Source organism: Nannospalax galili, unplaced genomic scaffold, assembly GCF_000622305.1.
Source record: "Nannospalax galili isolate Female #2095 unplaced genomic scaffold, S.galili_v1.0 scaffold306, whole genome shotgun sequence".
Classification (NCBI taxonomy): Eukaryota; Metazoa; Chordata; class Mammalia; order Rodentia; family Spalacidae; genus Nannospalax; species Nannospalax galili.
The window spans coordinates 167,861-179,060 of NW_008354544.1; the positions used below are offsets into that span (position 1 = coordinate 167,861).

At 38.5% G+C, this 11,200-nt stretch overlaps 1 long non-coding RNA gene across 1 annotated transcript in view; it reads right to left on the reverse strand.

Moving 5' to 3' along the window:
* LOC103749046 overlaps nucleotides 1-8,868 on the reverse strand; it is a 33,000-nt gene extending 24,132 nt beyond the window's left edge. Inside the window, exons 1-2 of the long non-coding RNA XR_607924.1 lie at nucleotides 8,659-8,868; nucleotides 7,186-7,222 (exon numbers count right to left, since the gene is read on the reverse strand). This is a non-coding gene — a long non-coding RNA (uncharacterized LOC103749046). The remainder of the gene's footprint in view (nucleotides 1-7,185; nucleotides 7,223-8,658) is intronic.
* Nucleotides 8,869-11,200: the final 2,332 nt, after the last annotated feature.

Sequence of the window (11,200 nt, forward strand, 5' to 3'; positions counted from 1 at the left end):
ATTCTTATTGAACCATCCTCTGAAGGGGTTACCTAAATTGCCAATAGGGAATAGGAACACAGACTGCTCTGGCTTCTTCCATGCTGAACAGGGACGCAGGGTGAGGCAATTGGAGTACTCCTTCAGTGGGTCTATCTAAAAGATTCCCAAAGTGCATGACTCTTGTCTCTAAGGGGAAAAGAAAGTCCTTGAACTGTGAATAGGAGATGTGAAGGAGAAGTAAAGGCAAGAGTAATTAGCATTACAAGTTCTAGAACAGGGAACTAGAAAAAAGTCATAACGGCAATTTTCAAACGTTCATCTCAAAGTCCATTGGAATTTCTTGACAAAGGCTTCCAAAAGCATCCCTTTACTGGGTTCCTCCTCATTTTTCTTTTGTCTTCCAAGGCTGGACTATTTGGTTGGGAAGAGTGGCTGGATGCTCAGGTGAGGATCTAGTGACCCCGCTTGGCACTCCTTTAATGAAAGAGCACAATTGACAACAAGCCCAACTGTGACTATGTTTAGCAATCAGGCTCAGCTGAAGTCGTGATGATAGTAGTTATTTCATGCAGAAGGGACTGCTGTATAGCATCATCTTATTCAAAGGACCTAGAATTTAAAAGGATTTGGTGCTAGGAGCCACATATGAGGGAGAACATACGTCGTTTGTTTTTCTGAGTCTGTGTTACTTCACTTAGTATAACAGTTTCTAGATCTATCCATTTACCTGCAAATTTCATTATTTCATCTTTCTTTATTGCTGAATAGAACTCCATTGGATAAATTTACCACATTTTTGTTAACCAGTGGTCAGTTGAGGGACATTTAGGTTGCTTCCATCTCTTAGCTCTTGTAAAAAGAGCAGCAACAAACATGGTTGTACAAGTGTCTCTACAATAGGATGAGTCCTTTGGGTATATGCCAAGGAGTGATGTAACTGGGTCATATGGTGGGTTCATTTTCAGTTTTTTAAGAGTTCTCCACACTGTTTTCCATAGAGGCTGCATGAGTTTGCAATCGCACAAATAGTCATTATTTATACCAATGAGATATCTGGAGCCATGTTTAACAGATGTCTAGTCTAAGTGTTATTTCTGTTTGCTTCTTTACTTTTTATAAAGGTATAAATAGCAGTAAGGTGTTAAGAGACCTAATCATAGGAGATGCGTTCCAAGGTAAAAAAAGAGAATAGTTAACCTCTATGATTGCACCTGAGTTAGCCAAAGGATAACTGCTTTGGAAAGAGCACATTCAGATGCCAATTTTATCACTCAGAGAGCCTCAGAGAACATCTGAGAAACAAAGCTCACCACCCAGGGAAGTCTAGTGGGGTAATTTTTCATGAAAAATAGGTTACTAGGAGCTAGGAAGCTGAAGACAGATGAAGAGAAGATGAGGTTACACAGATTAAAAGTGGTAGGAAGCGGCTGGCTACTACTTTGACAGCTGGAGGGAGGAGGCGGTGGGATCGGAGCCAAGGACTTTGGGCCCCAGGCAAACTTTGGAACCATGCAAGACCTGTGGTTAGGCTGAGAGGTGGGACAAAGGTGTATGGTACTACAGCTATTCATGGACACATGCCCCAAGCAGAGAAAAGAAAAGAAAATTTCTCTTTGCAGCCTCCAGCTGATACCCTTCATTGTCCTAAAGGAATTAGAAACCAGTTGGTAACTGAGAGCCACAGTTTTCAGGGGTCAGAATTCTGTGATAGAGCAGGAAGTGGATCTGAGACATACCAGGTCCCACAGCTGCAGAGGAAAGGGTTGAAACATCAGCTCAGTGCACCAAAGGCTCTCTTTTGTTTATTTGTTTTGATTTATAAGATGTTCTTTATGGGAACAATGTCAGCATGATATTACCATCTCACTTTAAAAGTTTCATTTTCACACAAGTGAAACCATTCAAGACCATTCTACCTACATAGGTGGTTTCTTTCAATGCCAATTTAAAATCATTTTCATATATACATGAAACCAGGGAAGAAAAGAAAAGAGAAGTGAGTGGAGTGCTAACACAGACCAGAAATCCATTACAATGTACTTGGCAAATGCTGTAGGTAATTAAAGACTTTTAAAGGCAACTACGGTATTATTTACTTGACAGTGGAACTCTTATAGGCTATTATGTAAATACACATGGAGCACATTTTAAAAGTGCATGCTATTTACTATTCATAAGTGTTGTTAATATGTATTTCATTTAACCCTAAGGAGCCATTTCAGTCTCTTGTGTGAATTTACATTTATGAATGTTTTTATAGAATGCATATTATTTACCCAATAGGCAGCTCTGCCATAAGAAATGCTACAGCTGATTGCCAATTTAACTTCACATGGGTTTCCATGCAATGGTTCCTGAGGTTTGCTTTCAGGGCTAGGCGTCCATAAATAGTCCTTCTTTTCAGAATCCTGTGAGTTGAGACCTATGAGCAGTTCAAATGAAGGAATTTTCCAGTCTGCTTTGTTAGTTCTGGGGATTTTAATATCATATAAAAGAGGTCAGGATATGTCTCATCTTAGAAGATGAAATAACTATCAGCACTAAATAAGTCTATAAAGAATATGTGTGTAATTGCCTTGTTTACTGTGTGATCTGAAGTCAATATTCACAAAATAAAGATGACCATCTCTGGAGGGAGATACTTAAAAAGTAAACTTCATTTGTTTTTTAATTTCTTCTTTCCTTCTGTGTCAGGATAAAATCTTTTCTGTTCTGGCTATTTTCATTGATATATCAATAAATGCCCCCTTTACAGTCAACATCCAGAGTTTACAAAGGGGGTAAAGATTCGCTGCTAATACTGACACCATATGCAGAATTTACAAATAGAATCTGATCCATGAGTTCTGTTCCTTTCATTCAGATCTGAAACACAAGCAGGGATCAGGAGAAAAATTAAAGAGAACACACTAGTGAGAAGATTTCTCTAGGCTGAAAATCCCTATTCGTTCTGTTGAATTGAGGTGCCACTTTCTAACCCCAAATTGGAGAGACACTGTGATAGCCTGAAAATATGTTTATGTGGGAGAAACAAGGATTTGGTGCTGGTCATATAAAGAAATTAACCTAGGTTGGAGATCAGATTCCACCCAGACAATGCAGAGAGCTGAATGGCTCCTGGGCTATTTTGATAGAGGACCCTGGAGGCTTTTGCTACATTGACACCCTGCAATTCTGCAGTTGTCAGGGAAATGATGGGTATAGTGTATCATATCTCATGCCCTGATGGGGTCATGCTATATAGAGAGAAAGCATTGTCAGGTGGTACCAGTCCTATTTGATAGTCTAGAAGTGTAAAATTGGATGTGCCAAGGGCATAATTCTAAACAACCTTCAGGCTACAAGTTCATCAGGTCAAGGTCAAGTAAACAAAAGTTCTAGTAAGAGAATCTTGGAGGGAATCATGACTAGCTCAGACACAAAGGTGAACTTGTGCAGGCACACAGCTAGAAGCTCTCCAGCTGCGTTACAAAAGTGCTCTCACCGTTCTCTTCCTTTGATGACAGAAGTTGACAGGATACCGAAGCTGAACTACTTCATGGTAGATTGTAAAATTTGTCACACCTTTTCTCTATATATACACATGCCTTGGAAATTTCGGTATTACAATGTCATCCAAAACTATAGCTTCTTCTACTTCTATCTACTTCTTTTCTTTAGATTGTTTTGGTGATTTGTTTTGACCAAGTCTTGAAAAAGTGGTAAGTCATGTTTTATATGCTTTTGGGGTTTGTCTTCTCCTGCTATAAAATCCTGTGACCACCACCCTGTGAAGAGAGCCTGAGTCAGCCTTTTAAATCACAAGAGGTTTGCGTCCATGAGACTAGTGAAAGAGTCACCTCACTGAACTCAGTTCAAATGGCTGATTTCAAAGGATTTTGAACAAATAATGATTATTGAGAGTCCCTGCTTGGCGCAATTTGTTATATGGCAAGAAGTAAGTGACGGGTGCCTCTCTGTCAGATTTTCAGTGAAAACCAGGACTCAGATGAGGAAGAGGAGAATTTCAATACATTTGTGGGTCTAAACACTTGAATTTCTGAATCAAGAGTATATTTACAAATAAATATGACCATAGGAAATTCTAGTAACCAAGAACCATTGGCCTGCATAAATTCTACTTATGTTAGGGAAGAATCATTACTCCCAATAAATAAAGTTCAAAGAGATGTTAAAATATAAAGCTGAAACTGCACTTTTATCAAAATCCATGTATGGACTGTTTTAGCACATTGATTGCACTTTCCTAAATCTTTGTTCCAGATCCAATATGACCTCAGAACCAAATATTAAACCTGTGATGCAGGGCTGACAGCAAAGCCAACACATCTAATTCATCTTTACTGAAGACATTTGCCAAAATAAGGATGCCTTAGATAACTACCATTAAAAAGCCTCTAATAGCCCAGCTCTAACTACGTTTACTATTTTTATTAGCAGAGAGATAGAGAGACGATTTCTAGAAAAATGTTGTCAGGAGAAGCCTGATTGACCCAGGTTCCCACTGGAAATAAACGTGGGCTATATGGATATATAGGTACGTGATGAGCTAGAGAATTGGTAGAGGAAGAAATGGCAAAATGCAAAATTGAAATAGTTCACACTATGGGCATGTTCTACATGCAGTATGAACTCACAAGCCACTCCTGAACCAGATTGTTTCCCTGGTGACAGAAGGGGGGCTTGAGTAGGGAAGTAGTGGGGCGGTCTCTCACAGAAGCAGCCTTTGCCTATTTAGTGCTCTGAATTACTAGGAAAATCTAGTGCTGAGTCTGTTTTAAAACTAGTTCCTTTTGTTTTATGACTTCTATTTGGAGACCTCTGACATTCCAAGGGAATACAGAAAGCATGGGTCACATCTGCTGCAGGACCAAATCACTGTGCAACCACTGGCAAGACACTTCAATTATCCACATTTTATGGCAACTTTAATAGTCTTAAATAGACATATCAATCAAGCAAACTCACTGGGATAATGTGAACATCAGATGAAAATAAGTGACAAATATTTTTCTAAAATATTTATTTGTAATTTTTAAGATGTATGAACATTTTCCTTACATGTATATGTAAGCGTACCATGTATGTGCAGTCCCTGTGGAGGGCAGAAGAAGGCATCCGATCCTCTGAAACTGGAGTTACTGTTAACCACCACGTGAGTGCTGACAATCGAACCTAGATCTTCCATGACCCATGCTGGGTAAAGGCTATCCAGTGTGCATACCCTCAGGTCATACATACACCTCAGCAACCCCTCAGTTATCTAGAAACCTTTGAGAGAGAACTGACACTGATTCTAACTACCCCAACAGCTATCAAAATACCTGAAAGCGAATCCTGAATCCATCACTCTAGAGTCCAGCCTTGAAAGACAAAAGAAAAATGAGGAAGAATCCAATAGAGGGATGCTTTTGGAAGCCCTTGTTAAGAAACTCCAATGGACTCTCATGTGAACATTTGAAAATTGCTGTTCTGACTTTCTTCTAGTTCCCTGTCTAGAACTTGTAATGCTAATTACTCTTGCCTTTACATCTCTATCACATCTCCTATTCACTATTCAAGGACTTTCTTTTCCCCTTAGAGATAAGAGTTATGCAATTTGGGAGTCTTTTAGATAGACCCACTGAAGGAGTACTCCAATTGCCTCTCCCTGCATCCCTGTTCAGCATGGAAGAAGCCAGAACAGTCTGCGTTCCTATTCCGTATTGGCAATTTGGGTAACCCCTTCAGAGAATGGTATGATAAGAAAAGGAGGTTTGGCCAGGCAGTTAGGGTAAAAAGACCCCAAAGAAATGTAGCCAGTTTCTTGTCTAAAAGTCAAAATGTCCTTGGGCCTGTTAGCAACATACTCTGTTCCAAAGGCCAAAAATGTTATTTAGGAGTTTTTATCTAATCCTTAAAAGATTTTAGGGTTACCTCTTCAGAGGGGGGAATGTTAGAGTATCCAAAAGCCCCATAAAAATAAATAAATGAAAGAAGGAAAAAAAAAGAAAAAAAAGTGATGTGGAGATATGGGAGGTGTTGGAAGGGAGGGAGTGGGCATGGATTTGATCAAAACATCTTATATGCATGTATGAAATTCTCAGTAAAGTTTTTGTAAAAGTTAAAAACAAATTAAAAATATTTTTAAAATGATAAAAACAGAACAGCCAGTACTCTTGACCTCTGAGTCATCTTTTCAGTCCTGTGCAAGCAATACTTTTAAATATTATGACGATGAATACAAGCATGAGTGATCAAATTGCTACAGAAATCTACACATAAGGGTGGACCGGCCTGTGACCCAGCACTAAGGTTCTGCCATCAATGACTGCAAGTGCAATGTTCAGTCCCCTGGAGAGTTTATTCATCGTAATCCTGATGGATCTTTCTACTTTCTCAAGTATCTAGCCCGCACCATGCCCTTTATATACAAGGAACTCCTAGCTGAGTTGTTTTCCTCCGATTACAATAAGAGAAAGTATTTGACAGGCTCCTGAATTAACTGATTTCTGAGAGATTTCAGAGCTTCATTGAGTTTAATAAATTCATTGTTAATTTGCTTTTTCCTACATGGACTCAATTTTTTTTCAAAAAGAGTATTAAGTTAAAATGATCTACATACTATTTAACATGTCCGTAGTTTATTTTCTGAGTACTTAGCAACAAGGGAGGAACTCTAGGAACAAGTATGAAATTAAGCCAAATGCAGCCTCATTTTATAAATTAACAGAACTTAGATATTTTGTGTGGTTTATTCTTAATATAATTCAGTGTAGACATTGGCCAAAAAGAGAAAGAATCAAAGGGAAGGAGAAATAAGTGATCATTGGTAGGACACTGCCAATCAGTCATTTGATGACCCAGTTCTATCCTAGTATTTCCTCATCTCCCTTCCCTCAACTCTGAGTGTATACAGAAAAGAAGAATGCATCTTTGCAGATATGTTCGTAAACAGTCAGATGGCACCTTCCTGATCTTAGGTAACATGAACTGTTACTTTCAGAGAAACCTTTGTTGTCTTAATGAAAGAGGTGGGTGATGCTGTTCCCAGGCTGCCCCTTGTCTTCCTGTCCCAGGTAAGATGCTCAGCTGTCTATTGGCTGAAAAGTTAAGCACGATAATGAAAAGCAGATGTGGAAGAGGAAGCACGGTCACACAACAGCACCATGGCACCCGTCAGGGACTTGCTATGAGGTGAAAATAAAACCAACTTGTATTTACCTCATCCATGAATAGCTGGGTTTTCTGCAATTTGCAGCTGGAAAAAATAAAACAAAATGCTGAGTATATTGTAGTAAACATGAGAAAGTAGGAATGTATCATGTATAAGAAGTTATCCGAGCCTAAGTAACAAAGTAACAAGATTTTTGGGAGGAATCCTACTAACAAGTGTTAGGAAAAAAGCTTTCATAAAGATGATTTTTACTGGAATCATCATTAAATATGCCACATTTCTCTTCTAGCGAGGTTACATAAAGTGAGATGATGCTTCAACCTTAATATAATGCCATTAGCTCATTGATCAGAGGATCAGGAATTCAAACATATGAAATAGCTGCCAGTCATCTGGTTTTGACCAACATAAATGACAATCAACATAGGGCTCAGCATCATGTACAGTACTGCCTCCACAGTGTAAGGTGTTTCTGGAACCTGGCAACTGCTAAATGTATCTCAAGACACTGGGAATAATATTTGAAATTTTTACTTATTTGTTTGTGTTTTGAATAAATAAGAATTCTAGTCAGCTTGGTTCCCTGAAAATCCCCTTTGTTATGTGAAAGCTTAGCAAAACTTTAATTACACGTTGGGACTTCACAGACATATGCCAATGTAGCAAACAGACATACTCTCAAGTCTTTCATTGATCAGAATCTGATAATTGAACATGAGTTTGTACATGTAAATAACATACATTTGCTCGCCCATATGTACATACATGTACATCTCATAACAGTACTGCTCAGGCCAACCCACCTTAATTTTCAGACCGCACTATAATTTCTTCAAAATGAGAATTTAAAAATTTCTTCCAAACCTATTAAATGTCAGCAATAGTAACATCATCATAGATAAGACATTTAGTAGCATTTAGTAATATTAATTTTTATTTAAATATAACAAATATTATTAAAGTGCTTTTTGGACAATATACTCAGTTTTAAAAGCTGTCTGAAATGTCAAAAATAATGCGTTTCCTTTCATTCCGTGTAATTTTTCATTGAATTCAAACTTTTAAATAAATCTTCCAATATCTAATGTATCATATTATCAAAGCACAAAAAACCCATTATATGATTATAAGAACCTCAGAACTCACTGTCTTCGAATTTAATGGACTCCCAATGCTTTTTCCCCCTGCAAAGACTGTTTTTAAGACATTTCACAGTATTTTATACATTATAAATGGATTCCATTCTTGGCTTAGTAATTCACCTAATGGACAATGGATACAAAAAGCTGTAACTCCAGGGACATTAAATTGGTTCTAAACTCTGAAAATTACAGCTTTTACAAAAAGAAGAAAATACTAAAAACATGTCTAATGCAACACTGCATCTAATTTTCCACTACCTCCAGATTGTGTCTAAAAGCTCCTAAACTTCTTAATGACACAATACGTTAAAATTGCGTTCCTTTGTATTTAGATATCAGAAAGATCTCAGCCATGCTATAACCCCACAGAGGGCTTACCAGCAAAGAGGCTCTGTGCGTGTGCTGCAGACAGGGTAGAACAAGAATCCCAAGAGACTGAAGTAGGACACAAGCACTTTGGGACGGCATCTTTTTCACTCACCGTGGAAATTAAATATCCACATTTCAATGGTATTAAAGAGACAGAAGAAACAGTTTTTCTAGACATATCTACGATCATCTCTAAGTCCTACGAGCAGCTTGAATTTCTTGATCCATTTCCATTCAGAGAATATAAGCTAAATCTGTAGCTAAACAATACGTTCAAGCAGTGAGAATAGAGCAGTTATTCAATTGAATTCTCAATACAAAATGCTTCACAGTTCTTCACTTCACATATAAAACAGTATATCTGATCGTGGAGAGACAAGATAATGCTTATCGTAGAGTTAATTGGCTAAGTTCTGTGAGCTGTTCTCATTTCACAGAGGACTCTTCACTCTCCTTATATTCCCTTGTCTTTAAGAAATAAATGGTTCAGAAATATTACTGTGACACATATCCTTTGATTTAATTACTTTATGGTTTTCTCTACAATTTTTTTTTTTTTTTTTTTTTTTTTTTTTTTTTTTAGTCCTGGAACTCACTATGTAGACCAGGCTGGCCTCAAACTCACAAAGATCTGCCTGCCTCTGCCTCCTGGGTGCTGGGATCAAAGGCGTGCGTCACCACACCCACCTTCGCTTTTATGATGCGGTACTTTCTTTCTCCAAATAATTGTGCTCTTGTTAATTTTTCTGTCTTTGCAAATAGCTAACACAGGCATGGAGAATGTCTGTCCTAAGTGTACCTCTGACATCATGGTTGTATAACCTCACCCTGATTATTTCTAGTTAGGAAAGCACTTCTCTATTCTAGATCTTACTCACCTCATTTAACTGCTGCTGCATCTATGAGGGTTTTCACACCATTTAGAGAATCTGTTCTTTTTTTTTTTATAATTAAAACCCTTTGGCCTTTTAGATAAATATAAACTCTACCTAACAATGTTATTGTTTCAAGAGAAATTTAGATTATGCCATTTGCTACCTTGACTTTACCACTGTATCCTTGTAATAATTAGTAATTTTCCTTCTTTCTTTGATGATAAAGCAAACAATGTTTCTCAGATTTAAATTCCAGCTTCTTTCTTACTTTCCACCTATTCTTTCTTAAAGGCCGTATGCCACCCTCCTGCTCTCCAGGGAAGCATTGATCTTACTGAGATGTTACATGTTCTTGTTAGAGGTACTCTTTTCTTCCCTTGATCTGGTTTGTAAGATTTACTATGAATGACTTCGTTCATCCTGTTCCTTGAAGCTTCCTCCGCACCTTCTATCATCAGTCACGTACACCACACCTTCACATTACATGAGGTGCCTGCACTAAACATTTCCCACCATTTTTATAGAAAGTATTTGTGTGAAAATGAATTTTAGCTCCTTTGTATTCTAGGGGTGCCCTTTCCCCTTCCAATATTACCTATCACCTAACATTGCCCTGGATTTTCCTGGATCCAAACATCTGAAATAATGTGAGTCTCTCATCACCTTGCAGCATTTTCACAGAAAGCCTTGTGAATTCTGGCCTTTGGACTTCTTCCCTGTAACTATGAATTCAGACTGGTAACCAACGAGCATTGCAGCGTTGTGATGTATTAATGTTATTTACTCCTCTTTTACTCTGCTCCCTCAAACACTTCTTTCATTCTGTCACCACTCTTCAGGTCTGCAGATAAGGACCTCAGTTAATAATGGTTTGAGTTGTTCCCACACCAAGGGAGAAATTAACATTTGAATCCAGGCAGGCCGATTTTGAAGCCCCTGCAATGTCGCTTTCTTCTTGTCTGTTCCATCTGAAGATGTGCTTGAAGTGCTTCTTCAGGCTCTAGTTTCATCTTCATTGCCTTTTATCCCCACAAAGCCACTGTGCTAACTTTCTACAACAATTCAGTGGGGAAAAACCCACGTCTTGCGGTCAGATCTAATTCTCTGCCTGCCACCCACCCACCCCACCGCAGCAGCCTTGCTTCCCCTCCCCTCCAGCTAAGAGACAGCCGTCCCTCTCAGTCATCATGCCCTTTGCCTATGACCCTCTTCTCTAAATCCACTGCCTTGAACACTCTTGCCGGTAATGCACACTCCTTGTCCACACCTGGTCGTAAGTGTAGAAACTTCCTGAAATGACTTGGCAGAATTAGTCTTTCCCTTCCTTAAGTTCCCTGAGATTTTTTTCTCTCAACCTGTATCGGTGATCTCTTTCCCTTGATTTTGAACATACCAGAGTCAGTATTGCATCCTGAAGATTTTTCTCATCTCTCCAGTGCCTCATATTTAATGTTGTTAACTAACAAGTGCTTGTCAAAATTTCTCCCCCTTCCTCACTTTTCAAATGACACCTTGTCCCTGAAATGAAAATCATATACCTGAAGATATTATCCAGGGATCTCTAAGAAAAATATTAAGACTCAGGCAGACAGAGTGTGCACCCCAGGGGTGTTAATGCCTACTTTTCCCCCTGATACACATGTGGTTCCTCTCACTGAAGGGTCTGATTATCCTCT